This window comes from Lissotriton helveticus, chromosome 7 (assembly GCF_964261635.1).
Source record: "Lissotriton helveticus chromosome 7, aLisHel1.1, whole genome shotgun sequence".
In the NCBI taxonomy this organism is placed as follows: Eukaryota; Metazoa; Chordata; class Amphibia; order Caudata; family Salamandridae; genus Lissotriton; species Lissotriton helveticus.
In genome coordinates, this window is record NC_136068.1 from 1,768,956,068 (window position 1) to 1,768,963,583 (window position 7,516).

A 7,516-nucleotide genomic window follows, 5' to 3' on the forward strand; every position below is an offset into this window, starting at 1 on the left:
GCAGGAAGGGGCACCTTCTGCACGATAGCAATCCTCAGAAGCATTCTCCACTTTCTAAGACAGAATGCAACACACTTAGAAAGAGGAAACAACAAAGAGAAATAAAGATGTTTTTCCTGCTGACGCCACCCATGGGAAGGCATAAATGCGCCAAAATCCCTGGGTGGATGGGTGGGAACACCCACGCTCCACAGATGGAATGCCTTCACACAGTGGCGTAACGAAAAGTGAGGGGGCCTCCCTGCACGGTACTTAGGGGAGCCCCCTCCGGGCTCAATCGGGAGCTCTCCCAGCAAGAGTTCAGTGCCGAGGAGGCCCCTTGGAGCTAGGACCCCCCCCCCCCTGCACCGCGTGGGCTGCGGGGGCCTGTGTTACGCCCCTGCCTTCACAGGGTATAGTAAGGGAAGGCAACAACGTGCACTGCCTTGCGTTACTTTAGATTTACCAAGCCACACAGGCCCACGCAAGGTTGCCTTGCTTGGCTTAGTAAACTTCATTCTAGGTGCCGTCCTGTATCACCCAGCGCGGTGAAAGTGCATCGCAAATATGATACCATGATAAATTTGCCCCTTTGTTTTTTAAATCCTCCCGCATGGGATCACTCTTGGCTTCCTGTGGAAACCTACTCTGTGCAGTAACATTATTTATATGCAGTGAATCACTGTGCCATTTAACTGGAACACAATTGTGTGATATTTTCCTGGCCTCAGGTACACACTCACCTTGTCTACGAGCAAAGGTCTCCCTGTGCACTGTGTTCTGTTTTTAGTTGTACAGTGAGTAAACAAAGCCAGCTGCCTGTACATCATGCTCTTACTGGACTTAAATCGCTCAGTCCTCTACTGACAGCAGCACACCATTGACTGAAGTGATTTAGAAATGAAACTGTGACCGTCCTGTCCTAATACACTTTTAAATATTAGTTTCCTTTGAAGAAGGTGTACATCTCAAACTAAAATCTGCTGATTTCGTAGATATTCACAGGATTATTTAGGCTCTAGTTGCTTTGCAGACATTGGCTTAAACGTTTTTACTCAACTTCTGCACTGCCTCTGATTAAGAACGGAGCGCAAATTGTGATGCTGTGCGTTTGTACCCAGTTTTACTGCCAGTTGTTAGCTGGTAGTAAAAGCAAGGGGATAATGCTTCAAGAAGGAGCACAAACACTGTTACCGCGCCTTGAATCTAATTTTTTTAACACATTTGTAAATCTGATTTTTAAAAAAAACACCAGGCACCTGTGGCAAACTTGCACTGTTGTATTTTTTCACTTTTTACACTAGGGTTTATGTGACTCCTCATTTTCTGAAGTTGTGCCACTATGTAGCTCTTTTTTAGGTTATGGGTGTTTTGTGGCGGGTTAGGAGGTTCTGTAAAGTACCGTTTAACAGAGCTCTGTTGCAAGTTCTGCTTCCTGGTGGGATTTCACTCAACAAATGAAAATCAGACAAATACTTCACAAACCCAAAGTCAGACTGCAACATCACTTCCGGCACTTGATGAAAGACTATGACATCACTGTTGAAAATAGATGTCACTCAATGAATCTAGCATCAGCCATAGAGAAGTCTGAGCTTTGTCCTTGAAAGTAGCAGGGAGGATCTAAAACTTTTTATGTGAAAAAATGTTGGTACCTCTCACACCTTACGTATATTACTGTATCCTGAAAGTAGTTTGGTACTCGATGTGTGCAGCTAACAGTAGCATGCGTTTCAGACATTGCTAAAGCTTTTATGATTTTAGAGTAGTTGTAAGATGTCTGCAGTGGCATTCACCACTGGCTGGACAAATAAGTAGTTTTATTTATATTTGTTCTGTTATATATTAAGCTTTCAACCTTTCTGCACACAGTATCTGTGGTGATGAGGTGCAGCGGAATGTTGGTTTTTACACTGTGAAGCTGCCTCGTGTAACCAGCAGTACTCTCTCTCTCTCTCTCTCTCTCTCTCTCTCTCTCTCTCTCTCTCTCTCTCTCTCTCTCCTTCTGCACACAGTATTTGTGGTGATGAGGTGCAGCGGCATGCAGACAAGTCCCCGCTACAGACTCTCACCCCTACACTGGAACACGAGAGATTTGGGTGTTAGCTTTTTGCATCTTCCACTGTTTTTTTCTGTAAAAGTGGAGCCTTTTATTTTAATTTGTATACATGTCTTGAAATATTTATAAGAGCCATGTAAATACTTCTGTGGAATGGGATTCTGTGATTTGAAATGAACTGTTTTTAATAATGTATTGTTTTTATATATTACTTGTCTTATTATGCAGAAGAGACTTTTGAGCTAATTTTATAAATTTGTACAAAACAATAAATTGTTTATATTCAAAACTACACTGAGCTTTGAAGTTGTTTCATTGGTACAAATGAGTTGAAGAGAAGTCTATATGTACTAGTCTGTCAGGGTGTATCTGTCTGTTTTGCTCTTGATGCCCCTGGTAATGTTGGCCTGTAAACTGGAAAACTGCCCTTTGCTAACTGCAGTCTTCTTCCACTTGTGGTACACCTGCTATTGTTCACCTGTACATCAGTGAGTTGCACTCCTTTGCCTGCAGTGAACTATCACTTCTGGTGTCCTTGGTAATGGTGTGCTGTGCACTGGAAGACTGTCATATGTTACTTTCAGTCTTATATCCTCATCGAGAATCCTGGTAATGTTGGGTTGCACACTGTGAATCGGCTGCATGTGACCTGGAATCCGCAGTAACGCTGGTTAATGTTCACCTTTACGCTGTGTAGCTGCCTTGTGTGATCTGCAGCCCTTTCTCTCCCTCTCTCTCTCTCAGTAAGAGATCTTCCACTCAGCTTCGACTATCCCTTCCCCGTTTCAAGCGTGCCAGGCTTGGCGGCCAGTCGATTGCGGTGGTCGTGGCGCGCGCTTGGAATGCCCTTCCTCTTCAATTGCGCTCCACACCCAATGTAGCCGTCTTCAAAAAACACCTAAAAACTCATCTGTTTAACAGCGCTACTTGAGATCCCTTTTCTTAAAGCACGTGGTTTCGCTGTTCTTTCCCCCGCGCCAGGATACTCCTCAGTAGCAGAGCGCGCTATAAAATGGTTAATAATAATAATAAAGTAACCCTGGTAATGTTGGCTCCTCTGACCTGCAGTTTGTTCGCTCTCTCTCTCTCTATTTCTCTTTCTCTTTCTCTCTCTCTCTCTATTTCTCTTTCTCTTTCTTTCTCTCTCTCCCCCCTCCCCGCCTCCCCATTACGATGTGAAGTTGCCTTGTGAGACCTGCAGTCCTCTCTCTATTTCTCTCAGTGTCGTACGGCTTATACTTTCTCAGTTAAAACTGTGCGTTTGTTGGACTACATAAATGTCAAAACTGGTCAAGACTGATTCTACGCACACCATCAGAATATATTGGCCTTAGTCCTGCTAGCTCACTGTGCTCCATCTGTACCCCTAACCTGGCAGAGTATCAAATGGATTATGTAACCTCAGAACATGGCAACCCTGACTCCCCAAGGAAATTGTGTAAACAGATCTAGAACCTTTTTGTTTGGGAACTCATTCATACCCAAAGAAATACACAAGAAATACACAGCATGGCATTTCAATATTTATGGAAGCTCTGTGATTTTTGTATAAAAAAACATGCGCTGCAATAATCAACAGAACGAAGCAGAAGAAAGTCAAACGGACAATCCTGTCCCGCTAGTATGGACAGACCATCATTTGATCGGTTTCAGGATATGCAAACTGGAAAGAGATACCCAAGCCCAGGTCAAGAAACCGTCCTACATATCTAGACACTTTCACAAAATTACCCCTGAAGCATTGAATAATGAGCTAGCTCTACACCCTCTCTCACTCAGTGGCAACATTGAGAGCGATGCCAATGGGCTAGAGAATTGGTTGAAGCAAAGTACATGGGCACTTGCTCCCCAAATTTTGCGGTCTCGCAAAGCTGCGAGCTATTCTACCCCTTGGTTCAATGAAACTTTGAGGCAATGAAAAAGTGCTTGCAAGCACCTGGCAACAGCATGGAGGTGAGATTTGAGCTCTGAGAATAAAGAAATCTATAAAACAGCCTTAAAAGCATATCACAACAAAATCTGTGAGTAAAAGAAGATTTTTTTCTCATCTAAAATTGAGTCCTCCGCAAACCAATGTAAGGAATTTTTTTTAATTGTCAACGAATTTTCTGCTCCATGAGTAGCAGTTAGACACTTTACCTCTTCATTAGAATGGACTAATCAGCTAGCAACCTTTTTTCACGAGAAAATTATCACCATCCAAACTTCTTTTGCACAGCCTCTTCCAGAAGAAGATAGAAATATGGTTCTGCCAGCTCCCAATGGTCCTTCCCTCACACAGTTCCCCTTCCTTCTTCCAGCGACATCGCTGAAGATTAGGAAGGGCCTTAAGTCAGGGTCTCCTGTAGACTCGTGTCCTGCGAAAATATTGGCTATCGTGGCTAAGATTACTAATACGAAGGCTAACATAGTACTTATTTCATCATTAAGTAATGGACAGGTTCCCCTGATTTGGAAATGTGCTAAAATACTCCCATTGCTGAAAAAGCCCTCAGCCGATCCCCTAATAGCGGCCAACTACAGACCAATTTAACTCCTTCCCTTTTTCGCAACGACCTTAGAGAAATATGTAAACACAGTGACCACCGACTACGCAGAAGCTAACAATCTCTTCCATCCTGTCGGGGATTAGTTCCAACTTCAGTACAGAGACTGCTTTACTTGAAATCTCTGAGGCTACAAAAGACAAACTTGATAAAGTAGGCAAAGCGGTACTAATCCTCTTGGATCTATCTGCAGCGTTTGACACCGTGCCCCATGACGTCTCCTGCAGAGACTGCGGGAGTGCGGCCACAGGGAAACGATGTTGAAATGTTTCTCTTTATTTTTAGAGGACAGAAACCAGGAGGTTTTGCTGCTAACATCCCGCCTCTATTTTGAGCCCACCTTTGTTTAATCTGTACATGGCCCCTCTCGCCCACCTGGTCGAAGCTTACGACGCAACAATCATTTCCTACACTGATAATACTCAGCTGTCGTTCACATGTGAGAAGGACGAAGACTTTGACTGTGGGATGATAAAAAATTGTCTGAAGAAAGTTTTTACCTGGCTCAGATTAAATGAACTAAAATGCAACCCAGAGAAATCTAAAATCATCTTCTTCGGATCTCCTTCTCATGATGTATGGGAACAATGGTGGCCAGCTGACATATCTCCTCCTCAGTCTTTGGTCAGGGCAGTCAAGAACTTGAAACTGTATAATTCCTTATCCGTGAAAACCCGAATTCAGTCTGTGACAGGATCCTGTTTCGGCCTTCGGAAAGTGCCCAGAAAATTCCTCCCTCTGCTATCTTTCTCTCATAGAAAGATCATGGTTCAAGCACTTATTGCCTCCAGGCTCGATTATGTAAATGTTCTATATTTTGGCCTTCCTGAGTTTTTGCTAAACAAACTTAAGGTTGTCCAAGATGCGGCAGCCAGGGCAGTTCTCATGCTTGGACTAAGAACCCGGATTTCCCCTCACTTGATTGCTTTGCACTGGCTACCAATCCGTAACAGAATCCACTTTTAGGCCTTAATTTTGGTTTTTAAGGCTCTACACAGCATGGTGGCCCACTATATCAGGAAGAGAGTTCTACGCTATGCACCGGGGAGAACTTTAGGATCCTCTTACTAATATCTCCTAGCTGTTCCCAAATTCTCCCACACGCGTAGAGGGGGTCGCTTTTTTCAAGTACAGGCCGCTCGTCTCTGGAATAGTCTGCCACAGTCTCTCAGACAAGCGTCTGATCTGTTGACTTTCCGAAAACAACTCAAACTTGGTTATTCCAGCAGAAATGCTAGTCCCTTGCCGTTCCATATCAGCAGGCTATTCTAGGGCTCCGATTAGCTCTGGGACACTCTTTTGAGTAGCCGTGCGCTCTACAAGTACGTTATAACATAACAATAATATGATCCGTATTACAAGAATGCTGAAGAAGATAAACGATTCAACCATTTTGCTGTTACAGAGACTGGAGCGCTGGGAATCAATCCTCGCAAGAGGTATACAGGAATCCGCTGGACATGGTGAGACCTTTCACTGCCAGCAAAATTCTCCTGTAACTAAACAAGGGAGAGGTGTCTTTTTGTAATAAACATCACCCATGTTGCCATGCTGAAGTCACAGTCAACCTGCTTTTGTTGATTCTTCTATGATAGCTCATTCGCTATGCGGACAATAACAAATTACATTTTGCACTGTGACCAAAGCCCTTGTGCAGAACTTAAAGACATGAGCATGTAAAATGGTGGTGTTGTCACCCAAACCTAAATGTGACTACAAAGCTCCCTAAAATGTATGCTACGAAGATATAGTTAATATTATAGCCTTATAGCCTGCCGTAGCAGGCTTTACCGGCTATTAAAGGCACACTACTGCGTTAAAGGCCCAAGCCGAAGGCGAGGGACTTTAACAAGGTAGCAGAACTTTAATAGCCTGTATAGCCCTGCTACGAAGGGCTATAAGGCTATGAGAACATTCTGCCACTAGAGGGCAGAATGTCCTAACAAATAAAACAAAGGCCTCTCGAAGCTTGAGGGGATCTAAATCCCCTCAAGCTCTGAGAGGCCTTTGTAAGGAATGTACCTTGAAATCCCGCATTCTTTTTCCCCGCAGGGAACCACAACCTGGTCGTTACAACAACCGCAGTGTGATTCCGCATACCATCACTCCGCAAGTCGGAACAACGAATTGCGGAGGGGGGGCGCTGGAAGTATAATTTACTATTCCAACTCCAGTCTGTGCGGATACTAGGGATTTAAAATACAACACCCCCACCCTCCGCAAGTCGTTGTTCCGACTTGCGAGTAAAGGTATGCGGAATCACAACGCAGTCGTTGTAACGACCGCATTGTGATTCCCTGCGGGGAAAAAGATTTGTGGTACACGCTGTTTGCCCCTTGTAAGACATTGGAATGTTGATCTGCAGGCCTTTACCAGCCCTTAGAAGCAGGGAGCACTCAATTGTCTACAATGGAGCAAATCAAACACTCACCCCCCGTCAACTGATCTGGGTTTAATCCATCACCATTCTTTAGCTCACTCGACCACCCCAGTTCAGACATGGCTATATGCAAATCAGTCTGACCTTGTGCCTCATGGGAACAGTCCAACACCGAACTGCCAAGCCATATCTTCCCTGGACCGGAAACAAGCATCCTGGGACCGGTTTCGGATTCATAATCCTCATCAGCCAGGCTATCTTGAATACAGTGGCCAAGTGAGCAAGGGACTCACGTCTGAGCATACCCTGCCACACTTAGGGCGAACAAAGCGATACAAAAGGGGATGATGGACGGAGCGTTTGAGCAAATCAAACCCTCACCCCCAGTCAACTGATCTGGGTTTATTCCATCACCATTCTTTAGCTCACTCGGCCACCCCAGTTCAGACATGGCTATATGCAAATCAGTCTGACCCTGTGCCTCATGGGAACAGTCCAGCACCGAACTGCCAAGCCATGTCTTCCCTGGACCGGAAACAAGCATCCTGGGAC